Source organism: Nicotiana tabacum, chromosome 5 (assembly GCF_000715075.1).
Source record: "Nicotiana tabacum cultivar K326 chromosome 5, ASM71507v2, whole genome shotgun sequence".
NCBI lineage: Eukaryota > Viridiplantae > Streptophyta > Magnoliopsida > Solanales > Solanaceae > Nicotiana > Nicotiana tabacum.
In genome coordinates this window covers 164,211,888-164,227,200 of record NC_134084.1, presented here as the reverse complement: position 1 = coordinate 164,227,200, position 15,313 = coordinate 164,211,888, and the positions used below count along the sequence as shown (strand labels likewise).

General features: G+C 39.5%; 1 non-coding gene across 1 annotated transcript; it reads left to right on the top strand.

Annotated features, from left to right (window-relative positions):
• The first annotated feature begins 1,025 nt into the window (after positions 1-1,025).
• Positions 1,026-1,131, top strand: LOC142181344 (small nucleolar RNA R71). The gene has a single exon (XR_012710011.1). It is a non-coding gene; the product is annotated as a small nucleolar RNA R71 (small nucleolar RNA).
• Positions 1,132-15,313: the final 14,182 nt, after the last annotated feature.

The window sequence follows — 15,313 nt, the reverse complement described above, 5'->3', positions numbered from 1 at the left end:
TGTCTCAGCTTCTTTCACGGTCGCATTCTGAATGCAATTTTCTTCCTGGGCAGGCTAGACTGGCACCTCCGTCAGTTTCGTTGACTCATCCAGCTCAATGGGCACTGGTATAAGTGTCTCAGCTTGTCTAGTTTCTCGAGCCCTCTCTTTCTTTATATCCATATTTCTGCCATTACGTAGACTTACCGCCATCAGCTGCTTTGGGCCTTGATCTTTTGGATTTATCTAGGTGTCTGCAGGTAGTGTTCCATGAGGACGATTGTTTAGAGACATAGAAATTTGGCCCACCTGCACTTCAATATTCTTGATTGCTGCATCATGTGCATCCACTCTCTCATTAATCTTTGCATTAGACCCAATAACCTGCTGCAGCATTGCCTCAAGTCTAGCAAACCCATCTTCCTGCCTTCCACCATGCTGCTGCTGAGGAGGGTGATACCTCTGCTGCTGATTCTGATTATTATATCCCTGTGGCCTTGGGTAAGGTGCCATATTGTTAGGGGGTCTCATACCTCCCATTTTTCCATTATTGAACTGTGAATGGACTAGCCTGTATTTTGATTTTGCTGGCCCCAATTCTGACCACCCTGTCTCTGGCCTCTATAATTAGACACATAATTCATGTCTTTAGGGTAGTGGTGATGATCATGTTCTGCATTCCATTGGTTACCGATTGGCTGACTAATGCAAGATGCGCACAAACCCCCATTGGTAGTATCTACGATGTGTACCTGCTGCTTCTGCCCTAACTCTTCCACCTTTTTGGTGAGTATACTCATCTGTGTCAATAAGGTGGCCATATTTTCAGCCATAGAGTTGGATGGATCTAAGGGCACTGAGTGAACCACTGGAGTGATAGGTACATTCCTGGTTGTCCATCCCGAATTCTGTGCCATCTTGTCAAGCAGACTTTGGCCTTCTCTCCATGTTTTGCTCAAAAATGCTCCACCAACTGAAGCATCAACAATGTTCTTCATGCTATCTGACAATCCCATGTAAAACCGCTACCCCAACATCAGATTTGGAATCCATGGTGCGGGCATATAACCAGCATCCCTTTAAAGCGCTCCCATGTTTCATGCAGTGTCTCCATTGGTCTCTGTTTAAAACTCAAAATTTCATCAATTTGTTGAGCAGTCTTATTGGGTGGGTGAAACTTGTTATGGAATTGCCTGACTAACTCATCCCAAGTTGTTATAGAATTTATGGGAAGTGAGTTTAGCCAAGTCTGGGCAGCTCCTGTCACTGAGAATGGAAACAATAACAGCTTGATTGCTTCAGGAGTTACGTTGGGTTGCCTTTGGGTTTTGCAAATAGAGAGAAAGTTCTTCAAGTGTTGCTGAGGATCTTCGACTTGCGACCCCGAAAATAGTCCCTTGTTCTGCAACAAGTGCAGCATGTTATTCGTAATTTGGAATGATTCAGCCTGTATCTGCGGAACTACAATGGCTGTGGACAGATTTTCAGTTGTGGGTTGTGCCCAGTCATAGAGAGCAGCCTCTGGCACTATTTGTACCGCTGAGTTTTCCTCGTGATCCCCCATGACTGTTTCGAATTGTGTAGTTGTTAGTTGTTGTTTGTTTTTCCGATTAGCCCGATTCAAGGCCTTGAAAACTTTCTCGGGATCTGATAATACTTCAAATACTTCACCAGATCTCGATGAGTTTCTAGGCATGCACTTCTTTCAATTGTAATTGATAACACCGTTAATTCCCCAGCAACGGTGCCAAAATTTGATCATGCCCAACTATGCCTTATAAAAGGACAATGCGGACGTTGCAAATATAACCTAAGTATTTGTAACGACCCGACTGGTCATTTTGAGCTTTTGTGCTTTGATCGCTAGTTCTCGGGCATGATTTGCCCCGTGTTATGTATTATGACTGATGTAGATCATTGGTTTTGGTTTTCAGGAAAAATCAGAATGAATTTGAAAGAATAGTCTCAGTTGAAAGCTTTGAATTTGAAAGGTTTGACCAAGAGTTGACTTATGTGTAAATGATCTCGGATCAGAATTTTTATGATTTGTCTAGCTCCATTAGGTTATTTATGACTTAGGAGCGTGATCGTATTTGGTTTTGGAGGTCCGGTGTGGAATTTGGCTTGAATTGGCGAAAGTAGTATTTTAGCGATTTCCGGTTGATAGGTGAGATTTTGATCCAAGGGTCGAAATGGAATTCTGAGAGTTTCTGTAGCTTCATTATGTGATTTGGGATGTGTGTGAAAAATTTCATGTCATTCGGAGGTGATTTGGTCGGGTTTTTGATCAAATGCGTGTTTCGAAAGTTTTTGGAAAACTTAGGCTTGAATTCGATGTGAATTGATGGTTTTGATGTTGTTTGAGGTGTTTTGTTGCTTGGAAAAAGTTTGAATGATGTTATGGGGTGTGTTGGCATGTTTGGTCGGGGTCACATGAGGCTCGGATAAGTTTTGGAAGAGTTTTTGGAAGATTTTTGCCATTTTGAGCATAAGCACGTAATGATCCAAAGGTCCATTTTTAGTTCTAGAGATTGAAATTTGATTTCGAGACTTCCAAAATTTTGATAATGAATTATAGGACTGATCTGGAAAGTTTGGTCTAATTTCATCGAGCTGCGATTGGGTTTTTGACGCGAAACATCTGTTAATTGTTTAACAAGCGAAATGGATATCGCACTGAGCAAACGAGCTCCGAATTGAGTTTCGATTGAAGGATTATGTTCGTATCATTATTTGTGACTCATAGGAATAAGAATCATTGAATTCAGAGTTCGTATGGTGGAGTTAGAGCCTTTTTAGTGAAAATAAATATTGCTGGTGCAGAAGGTTCTGGTGTGCACCTTTAGCGACCAGATTTGGCACCTTTAGCGACCGGAAAGGTCTTTTAGCGACCAGAATGGGCTTTATTAGTGCTGTTCTGTTTTTTAGCTCATTTTCACATTTTTCTTGTGAAAGAACACGGCTTGGGGCGATTTTTGAGTAAAATCATGGGAAATCTTGAGGTAAGTCACTTGTGATCATTTCTACTCCATAATATTGAATTATCATCAAATAATCCGACTAGATTACATGTTTTTGAGGAGTAAATTGGGGATTTAGGCCTAGGGATTTGAAAATAAGATTTGAAGATTTGAGGGTCGAGTTGATGTCCGATTTTGGTAAATTTTATATGTATAGACTCATGGCGAGATAAGGAATCCGTTGATGTTAATTTTTCTGAATTTCGAGAAGTGGGCCCGGGGTTCGGGTTTTGCCAAATTTCGGAATTTTGATGTTTTTCAGTTATTTTTGATTGGGTATTGTTCTTACAGCATAATGTGACATATTCGTTCTGATTTTGGATAGATTCGACACATGAAGAGGCCAATTCGAGAGGCAAGGGCATAGCGAACTAGACTTTTGGCAGTCTTGAGGTGAGTAATTGATGTAAATGATGTCCTGAGGGTTTGAAACCCCGGAATTTCACATCGTAACGCTATATTGAGGTGACTTGCATGCCAGATAACGGGCGTGGGGTAGAGCACCATTGGGGATTGTGACTTGGTCCATCCCGAGAGATGTTTTTACCGTGTTTTCTACTTGAACTAAATTGAGAATCATCCTTACTTAGATTTGATTGTAACATTTGGGCTTCTTGCCAATTATTTGAATCCTTCAGGGATTTATATCACTGTTTTCGCATATTTTGCATATCATTTGATCTCAGTCCAAGGTTTTAAATACTGTTTTGCAAACTCAGCCATCTTTCTAAGATTTGAAAACTTAAATGATATTTCTAAATGATATTTCGGGCTGAGAACTATTGTTTTACAAATGCCCAAGGGGCTTATGATGATTTCTGGACTGAGCATGGATCGGGCTGCACGCCGCAACAGTGTTACATTGATATTGAGGCCGAGAGCCTGGTTGATTAAATTGATATTGAGGCCGAGAGCCTGGTTGATTACATTGATAATGAGGCCGAGAGCTTGGGTGATTATACTGATATTGATATGAGGCCGAGGGCCTAGATTTGATGTCACGAGATGGTTTGATATTGCGCTTGGGCTGTTGGAGCCCTTCCGGAGTCTGTACACACCTCCAGTGAGCGCCGTCGACGATAAATAAATATGGATGGCTCGGGTTGCACGCTGCAGTGGGTACCAGAGGGTACCGTCATATGCATTGCATTGCACTCATGCATTTATTCCTTATCTGCATTATCTGCCATAATAATTATGTGCTCTTATTTCATTGACTGGTTGCTTCATACTATTCTGAGCCTGAGGGGCTGATACTTTCTGAGATACTGAGCCCGAGGGGCAGATTTCTATTTATTATTTTGATACTGAGCCCGAGGGGCAGATTTCTAATTATTATTTTGATACTGAGCCCGTGGGGCAGATTTCTACTTATTATTTTGATACTAAGCCCGAGGGGCAGATTTCTAATTATTATTTTGATACTGAGCCCGAGGGGCAGATTTCTACTTATTATTTTGATACTGAGCCCCAGAGACAGATTTCTACTTGTTATTTTGATACTGAGCCCGAGGGGCAGATTTCTACTTGTTGTTTTGATATTGAGCCCGAGGGGCAGATTTCTACTCGTCATTTTACTGCCAAATTACCTGTTTTACTGGTTTAAAAAAAATTTCACATGATGTTTCACTGAATTGTTATTTTAAATGATTTCACTGCTTCTGTATAGAATGTTGTGTACCTTAATGTGTTTTCTTACCTTCAGTCATTATTTATATTTATTACTCACTGGGTCGGAGTACTCACATTACTCCCTGCACCATGTGTGCAGGTACAGGTATTCCTGAGGCATAGAGCAAGTTTTCTGTTGTTCAGTTTTCATCGGAGTTATCGAGGTAGCTACATGGCGTTCGCAGACCCGTTTTCTCCCTTATCTTCTGTTATTTATGATATCTTCAGACTTTTTTCCTAATTCCATACTTTGTAGAATTTTAGTAAACTCTGTAGTAGCTCATGACTTGTGACACCCCGGTTAAGGCTGAGTTGGGTTGGATTTTCGTATTTTATCTATACTTTCCGCTATTGGATATTACTAAACCATGTTTATACTATAATGGTGTTAATTAATTGTCTTAAAAGGATGAATTGGGTTGAATGACTGGCCTTGTCTTCATGAAAGGCACCATCACGACCAGGTTCGGGAATTGGGTCGTGACAGTATTTATGCCCAGAGTCGAATCCACAGAGAATTAACCTATCAATTACTTTTGTTGGACTTACTAAATTCTTTAGAATCAACTTCCCCAAACGTTGTGAATAACAGTTGATGGTATATTTAATAACTAAGATTGAAAGTCAATAAACAGTTGTAAACTAAATATGCTTAAGTTGTGAACAATAATGAGAAGGTTCTAAAGTAGTGATTTCCTCTATTGATGGAATCCCTTCTGTTTATGTTTCATATAGATTTACCAACACATCTCTTTCAACCATGAACACTCTTTTTACCGTGAATCTCTCCCGAGTAATCACGATAATTTACTAGACGCACTCTCCCGAGATACGCTAACTGGCTTTGTTTATTACAGTTCACTTTAGATTGCACCTAAGACTTCGTTATCCCTAATCTCGCCTTTAAACCCGCAGTTATAGATCCCTCTTATACTTTGGGAGTGGTGTTGTTCAACAATCACCTAAATATGCACTCTCTTCCGAGTTATGCACACTAATTAGGCACAACTAATTGAGGATCCTGTCAATTAACTACAACAAACACGTAGTTGAACAAATAGAGATTAAACTGACAAACTATATTAACATAATCAAGAAGTTCATCCTTCAATAGGTTCCATCAAAACCCTAGACAAAGGATTTAGCTACTCATGCAATGGGTAAATAAACTATGAAAATATTCATGATCAAAATTGCCAGAAAAATAAAGAGAAGAAGAAAATATGATGTTTTGGGTGATCTCTCACACTTGTTTTTCTTGCCAAAGTACTCTCTAGAACATTACATGCCTCCCTTGGGCGAGTTATATTGTTTAATATAGGGTTTTGGGCTAAAAATCCCGTGTTTTTGCACTTCAGTCCCTCAATTTTCCGCTTCCTATCGCGGTCCTACCGCGGTTACGCCAGGACCGCGGCCAACTAGCATCCGCAACAGCCTTCTGCCGCGGTCGGACCGCGGCAGTCCATCTCTAGTTCTGGTTTTGCTGCCTGGTTTTGATGCCTTCGCGTGGTGCACTTAGCGGATATTGTACGATTGGCCTCTTTTTCTCCGTAATTGATCCCAAAAGTACTCCATAAACTTCTTTTATTGTATATAGCCTGCAACGCATGAAAAGCACTAATCAGAGCATTTTGTTATCACTTTTTACCATAAAAACTATACAAGAAGGTGGTTCTTTAGGGCCTAATTATAGTCCAATTCATCTATTATCACACCACAACCCTCGTCGGTACTTTAAAAAAAACTATTAGTTGATTATTCCATATATAACAGGCATTGACCTTATCCAAGGATTCCCTTATTTCTTTGATCCATAAATTCAATTGACAAATTTGTAAATTATAACTTACGGCATGACCAAGTTGACTCTTAAATACTTTGACAGTAATAATGCCTGTGTCCAAATGGCAACTCTTTTCTGTATTTTTCATTATTAATTTTTTGAGGTTATTGGTGATTGTTTATTTATAACTCATAATAAAAAATAAAAAAAAACACACCATATAGATTTTTTAATTTAAACACCCTTGGTAATGCTGAGAATGGTAGGATAACGTATATTTGATTAAATTAATGCATAACATTTAGGAGCTAGTTTGATCTAACTTTTGAGATCGCGTTATTTTATTCTACTGAAGTCAATAAAGATATGTAATTTATAAAAGAAAAAATTTATATCTTCTCCCGCTGATGCCATTAAATGAGCTAAGAAAAAAAACACTTATGATACACTATTTTTCTATTAAACGACTGAGTATTTTCAATCTCCTGAAAGCCTATAGCTGTTAATGCAAAAGATCGTTGTTGAACTCGAGAAGGAAACATTCAACTAAAATTTACGTCAATTTGCAATAAATTTTTAGTGCATATATTCAACTAAATCGACGTAAAACTAATCAATTTATGATGAAATTTAACTAATAACTAAGGGAATTTGAAGGATGCATTAGATTTGGATTGAGATTTATTTAAATGGAACAATATGTATAGTGATAATATATATATCCAATCCCAGCTTGCTTGGTATTGAGACATAATTAGTGGTAATACTCATGTTAAGAATAAGTAAGATCATCTTAGCAAATTTCTGAAAGTAAATTTTGCTTTCAGACTTGATAGTCACCTTGAAATAAGCATGACATAACAAAATTCTGGCTTGTATCAAAATGTCAACTTTTGAGTGGTCAAACGTTTCCCATTTTGGTAAGGATAGCGATCAAGGCTAGCTCATAGCGTCTCCACGTCCTTACTAATAATAGTAAATATAAAGTTCTCTCATCTTTAAAAAGAAAATATATAATAATATTATATAAACTTAATTTAGTACATTCATATTATATTTCATAATTATATTATTCCTTTTTTCTCTTTTTTTTTTGTTTTATGCCTCAAATGTTCAAAACTCGCTATTTTAACTAATTCGAAATCATATCGAGAAACTCAACTAATGGGACTTCTCTTGGCGCGAATCCAAATTTTATAGAATCCCAATACATATACCATATATTGAGTGAGAAACCAAAAAAACAGGAAAGTAAAGTTTACGAATTGGCTAAATGTGTAAATGGGCAACCAAGTTGGAGGTCTAATGGGTCAGTGAATGCTGCGGATCCTTAATTAGGACGCGGCATACGCCATGAGCTAGCCTTGACCTCCATCTTTTATCAAGTCATCACAAACGTTTGACCATTCAAAGATTCAAATTTTCTTAAAGTTAGAAACTTCTTGTGCCATGATAAGATCGAGGTTACCATCTAGTTCGAAAATGATAGTATAATATATACTTTTGGATGCTCGAATTTCCGCCCTGATACAAGTATTATTGATGTCATGAATATGTAAGGATAATGTATCCATGTGTCTGTTTTAGTTGAAAAATGTATCCATGCGTCTGTTTTAGTTGAAAAATATTAAAAGATCCGTCCAGGGTGAGGTTAGAAATCATAGTACAAGTTCCCCCGAATTCACTAACTTTTGTTCAAATAATGTATTTGTTTACCTTGAAAATACGAGTAACAATTAAACTTGTTTATGGTTTTAAAGATACATGATTTAGTTCAATTCTAATTAATAACCAAAAAACCAAACGTATAAATTAAGGAAGTAAGTAGAATCAAACCAGTGTTTAAGCTAATCTCGACCTCGAGTTACGATGGCCTCGAGGTAGGTTCACAAGAACAGTACAATAAAGATAATAAAGTTAAGAGACAATTCTGATGAATAATGAGCAAGAAAGTAAGAGAGTATATTCTTTTGCCAATGATTCATGATGTTTACAAATGATTGGGGTCCCCTTTATATAGTAGGGGAACCCTAAATAAGGTACATTTCTATTTACAGTAAGGAATCTCTATTGGAACAACTGTCTAACCGCCTAGTACAGATTCGTACTAGTTCATACAAATCTATCCGGAATTTACGCCATGATATTGGGAACGTGGCGGGAATCTTGCTCTTTCTGTTACAAATCCATAACGGCGTCATCTCGGGGTTGGTCATACTCGGCTTCGGTGCCCACCGCGTACTTCGATCCTCGAGCCTTGTATTCTATCATCAGGCTCGAGCTTGGTCCATCAGGCTCGAACTCGACCCATCCTAAACTCAGGCTTGAAGTGACTCATCGAGCCCGTGAAACCGCGCATACCTGATTTTGACCGTATATAGATAGTCCACGCATTTCTTAGAGTAAGATGATAATAAACGATTTGATCCTCGATCCTCCGATGCATCGATCATGATGTCAATCTTGTGACGTCAGCGACTGAAGTGATTGAAAGGTTGCTTATGCATAGTTCCCAAAGCTATTAATTGAAGGCGGTTGATGGTCGGCCGTTGGCTTACCCAAACCATTGAAGCGGCCACTATAAATAGGTCAATTTCATAATTTTCACAATCTTTACTTCTCAAATCTTTCTCAAAACATCACCAATTTCTTCATCTTTCCTGAGTTCATCTTTTCTTCAACTTGTTCTTGTCACACCTCCTTTTTACGCACCCGCGAGGGCGCAAGAGAGTTTTTTCCAATTAAAGGACAATCGAAACGAGATTGATTTATTTATTTCAGAGTCGCCACTTGAGAGATTTAGGGTGTCCCAAGTCACCAATTTTAATCCCGAATCGAGGAAAAGAATGACTCTATATTACAGTCTGCGTACCAGAAATTCGGATAAGGAATTCTGTTAACCCGGGAGAAGGTGTTAGGCATTCCCGAGTTCCGTGGTTCTAGCACGGTCGCTCAACTGTTATATTCGGCTTATTTATCTGATTTTAAATACAATTATGAACCACGTGCAAATTTTATTTTTTAACCGCTTTTGTCATTATTATTATTTTTACGAGAATTGCAACGTCGTGAAAACATATCTCGAACCACGTTACATCAATATACCCGTGGTTATCGATATATCTCGACTCGGTTGAGATTTGAATTTGGGTCACATAAATGTGCACCCGAATTAAGGAAAATAAATTGTTAAAGGCGCGCCTAAAGCAACTAACGTCTTGTTATTTTGGGGAAAGTCGTAAAAATTCGTTAAACGGCATATCCCGAATTCTAAATACTTTAATATATACATACATCTAGAGGGCCCCGCAGCTTTGTACATTTTGTTTGTCGAGGCTCGTCTCGTTCTATTTTTAAAAGGAATTTTGCGACGTCATGGACATGCATCTCGAACCACGTCACAATCAATGTACCCGTGATTAGAAACACATTTTCGAATCCGTCGAGATTTGGATTTGGGTCACATAAATGCGCACCCGAATTTAAGAAGGTAAAATTATTAAACACGCGCTTAAAGAGGCTATCGCATTATTATTCCGGGAGGTCGTGAGATTTGCTAAACGACCCACCTTAGGGACTGAATGCTTCAATATATATACATTTAATGAGGGCCCCGCAATTTGTGCGTTTTTCTTTATTTTTGTCGAGGCTCATCTCGTCCTTATTTTAAAAGGATATCCTATAGCAACTACATTTCTTGTCGCGTTTGTCTCTACTAATTGAAAACAGTAGATAGCCCTAGTTAATTACATGCTTGCAAGTTATCTATAACAGAATTCCGAGTGCTTGCGCAAAATCAGTAGCACGGCCACGTACACAGTCAGCCGAGCAGAATTAAGGGCCCAAATCCAGCCCATGCGTAATGGACCAGACCTAGGCCATTGTTTGTTCGATGCGGCCTGCTTGGTCCGTTTCAACCTGAGCTCGACCTTCGTGAGGTTGAGATTGCAAGCTCTGTGTTCTTTGTCTTAAAACATGGTTTACCAGTTATATGAAGCAGTTTATCAGAAGGGACAGAACTTAACTAGTAGTGTACGATTTTCATGCTTGGCATACATTATAGATTTATACTACACCATTAAACTAAATCTAAGATACAACCTACTGCATTGGGCATACTTTTATCACCCACCTATATACACAGTCTAACATTCAACTACCCACATTGACATTTATTAGGCATGAGGACTATCTCCAGTATCCAAAACAAAAATGTAAACTATTATACATTATATGAAGCCTAACATAATAGTCTATGTGTATATAAACATCTGCAGATCCTCTCTTTTACATTCATGCTCAAACCTTTCACGTTACAGTGATAGTATATTTGTGTACCTGGTATAGAGGAACAAAAGAAGAAGGAAAATGATCAGCTGAGTAGTACACAGCAAACCACAGCAACAGCAGATACACATCAACAACACAGCAACAAACCAACAACCACAAGTGTTTTCCACAGTCCACAGACAACCAGCAACAGTTCCCAGAACAAAGAAAACCAACAGATGGTCGAGCACCAAACAAACAATCCCAGAAAACAGAGTAATGAACCAGCAGAAACAACAGAGTGTTCAATGTAACAACACCAGCAGTTCAACAATCACAAGCAACTCAACAGGCAACCAACAGCAATTGGCCAAGACAGCTTGACCAACTTGAACTCTTATGTAATCTTCAGACCGTGTTTGGTTACAATATTCTGAGACTTTATGTTTTCTTGTTTTCTCTCCAGACTAAGAATCTCCTCTTTTAGGCTCCAAAAGAATTTTTTCTCCTCTAATGGAAGGTCCCCCTTCTTATAGCCTAATCCCAGCACTTTACAGCCTGCTGGACAACTCAGAATTCCCCCTCCCTGTTGTTTTTCCACTTACTTATTTTAAATAACAAGACTCCCATCAAATCTCTGACAGCCCCTCTCCCTTTTTTGTTGTTAAAGTGTCCTAATCTCTTGTTTATTTAACCAAAGTATGGGCAGCAAGAATATAATCTGACAGCATGTGCTGTCAGACTATTTTAATCCAAAACAACTGACCATACGCATGTTGCCCACAATCTGAACTAAGTGAACATGGCATCCATTTAAGCTCAAAGTCTGAACTGCCATTATAACCTACCCCCTAGATGTTTTTTAATTCAAATTGAACAAAACCAATAGGCAATACAATTCAGTTCCTAATGGGATTCAGATACGGTCACAGCAGAAATAAACAACACGGATCAAGTTGTTACCATTAATGACTGAAACTAATTGACGACATACATCGACTCGACTATATTAATCGTAACACATAACAATCAATCGTTCATATAAACAACACGTATAGAGTCCCGAATGACTTCAGACAACTTTGTTCAATCACTGGGAACCTATATGAATTAACTCATTTGATGACTAATTTAATTGACGATCATGTATACCACAGAATACATTCAGAACACACAGAAAATCAACTGACCAAATAAAAGGTCTTTGACATAGATGGAAGAAATCTGAATGGAAAATAACAAAAAACATAACAAACATACACAACGAAACATGCTGATAACTTAACTAGCAGTTGAATAAAACAAAAAGGAAAAGAAAACTTACCGAAAAATGTCCAAACAAAACTGAACCAAATCTGACTCAATTTTGACCCATTGAGGCCGAACAAACTTTAATCAGGGTGTTCTCACATGAGAACACTTTGATTAAGGTCTATTAGACCTCAAACCTTGTTAAGACTGGCCAGTTTCCAAGGCTATTCATGTTCTAGGTTTTGGATTCTCAGATTTGAGATTCTAAGAGTTGTGGGTAGATTCGGGCCAAACCAGGCCTGGTTTGGTCACGAGGGGGGTCAGGGGAGTGTCTGGTATGAAGATGGTGAGGTTTGGCATAGATCGAGTTTTGTCTCGAATCTTCAAATCCAGATTCGAGACGATGAGAGGTGATTTGAGGCTAGGGAGTAACAGATCCATGTTCAGGAGAGTGAGGGGGTCTTAGGGTGTTCAGGAGGGGGTCATCGGCGTTCATGCCGCCGGGTTCTGGTGAAAGGGGAATCAGGGCGGCTGCTAGGGTTTGGGGGGTTTCAGGCTTTGGGGAAGGGGATGAGTGAAGGGGGGGTTCGGATAGGAGGCGTGGGGTGTGATAGAAAGCTTATATATGGTCTAGGGGTTTAGATCTGAGCCGTTGGATCAGATGATCTCAACGGCTTGGATCTGATGGTGAGGGGTGAGACGAGGTCGTTTGGTATTAAAACGGGGTCGTTTGGGTTTAAGTGATGGGTTGGGTTGGACCGGCTAAACAGGTCGGGTTACGGGTGTGTATGTGGACCGTTGGATGGGTGTGTTTGAACGGCTCAGATCAGACGCCTGATGCGGCGTCGTTTTGGGAGGTGCCTGGGCAGGCCTGGTTTGGACCGGGTCCTTGGACGTGGTTTTGGGCCTATTTTGTTTCATTTCTTGGGCCCAAATCAATTTTTATCACTTTTCTTTGTTTTCTAATTTTAAAACAAAAAATGAAAAATAACAAATAAATAATAAAACAAATGAAATTAAAACAAACAACAATGTAACACTTCAACACCAATATCAAGCCAAATTAAAGTGTTTAAGCAAGTTAAATCACAACCTAGAACTGACGATGCACATATATATTTTTTTTTTAAATTTTCTTTCAATGACCGAATTACGGTTTGATTACCATGACAGACATACTTTGTATTTTGATTGATAAGATTAAATGCAACATGGACCGAACCACAAATGACTAAACAACACATGCCACGAAAAATCGAAAGAATTGTACAGCGGAGTCATTCGTCACTATTTTTGTTTTCTTTTGGAGCGATTGTCCGTGAAGCAAAAATCACGTGCTTACAGCTGCCCCTCTTTGCACGAAGACACGAAGGGTTTTCGCGCAAAGATAAAGCGGGCAATTTTTGCTCATCCGAGTACTCCGTGTGAAGCATTTTTTTGAAAAAGATTTGACCGAACCTTTGCTTCAGAGGTTTCCTACATATCCTGGGCTGAAACAGGAATCAGGTCAATGTAGTTTGGGAAATTTTGGTAGCTGGGACTACCATGTGACTGTAGTGCTCGCTGCTGTTGTGCGCTGTTGCATGCTGCTGTAGGATGCTACTGCTCACTGATCTCCTTGTTACATTGTCTGAAAGGAAAAACAAGAAGCTAAGCTAGACTATGGATCATGAGATCTCATCTATCCTCGACTTGTTCTTGTTGCCTTGCTTTCTTGTCGGCCAGCGCTTTCCTCTGATGCCTTTATTTTGTGAATTTGGGGGGATGATACTGGTCCTTCGCCTTTTCTGAATACCAGTTTTCATCACTTCGCTTGATCTGCTGGGAACATGGCCCTCTTCTTTAAGCCTTTCAATGGTTTCTTCAGTGGTATGGCTTTCTTCATCAAAATCGTTATGTTGGGCATGCTATAATGTTCCCAACTGCTTCTTCTGAGACGCGTTCCTTCTTCCTTTTGAATCGCGCGCTTGCTTTTGCAGCCTTCCGCTTCTTGGTGCTGGGGATTTTATTGTTTCCTGCTTGGGGGTCTCTGTTGTAACCTTCCGCTTTTAGGTGGGGTTACTGATTCCAAAATCTAGAGCTGAAAAGTATTCCCGCATTTTACTGGTGGGCGACCTAGAACTTAAATGTATTCCCGCATTTTACTGGTGGGCGACCTAGAACTTAAATGTATTCCCGCATTTTACTGGTGGGCGACCTAGAACTTAAATGTATTCCCGCATTTTACTGGTGGGCGACCTAGAACTTAAATGTATTCCCGCATTTTACTGGTGGGCGACCTAGAACTTAAAAGTATTCCCGCATTTTACTGGTGGGCGACCTAGAACTTAAATGTATTCCCGCATTTTACTGGTGGGCGACCTAGAACTTAAATGTATTCCCGCATTTTACTGGTGGGCGACCTAGAACTTAAATGTATTCCCGCATTTTACTGGTGGGCGACCTAGAACTTAAATGTATTCCCGCATTTTACTGGTGGACGACCTAGAACTTAAATGTATTTTACTGGTGGACGACCTAGAACTTAAATGTATTCCCGCATTTTACTGGTGGGCGACCTAGAACTTAAAAGTATTCCCGCATTTTACTGGTGGGCGACCTAGAACTTAAATGTATTCCCGCATTTTACTGGTGGGCGACCTAGAACTTAAAAGTATTCCAGCATTATACTGGTGGGCGACCTAGAACTTAAAATGTATTCCCGCATTTTACTGGTGGGCGACCTAGAACTTAAATGTATTCCCGCATTTTACTGGTGGGCGACCTAGAACTTAAATGTATTCCCGCATTTTACTGGTGGGCGACCTAGAACTTAAAAGTATTCCCGCATTATACTGGTGGGCGACCTAGAACTTAAAATGTATTCCCGCATTTTACTGGTGGGCGACCTAGAACTTAAAAGTATTCCCGCATTTTACTGGTGGGTGACCTAGAACTTAAATGTATTCCCGCATTTTACTGGTGGGCGACCTAGAACTTAAATGTATTCCCGCATTTTACTGGTGGGCGACCTAGAACTTAAATGTATTCCTGCATTTTACTGGTGGGCGACCTAGAACTTAAAAGTATTCCCGCATTATACTGGTGGGCGACCTAGAACTTAAAATGTATTCCCGCATTTTACTGGTGGGCGACCTAGAACTTAAATGTATTCCCGCATTTTACTGGTGGGCGACCTAGAACTTAAATGTATTCCCGCATTTTACTGGTGGGCGACCTAGAACTTAAAAGTATTCCCGCATTATACTGGTGGGCGACCTAGAACTTAAAAGTATTCCCGCATTTTACTGGTGGGCGACCTAGAACTTAAATGTATTTAAAATTGTTTCCCCGTTCTTCC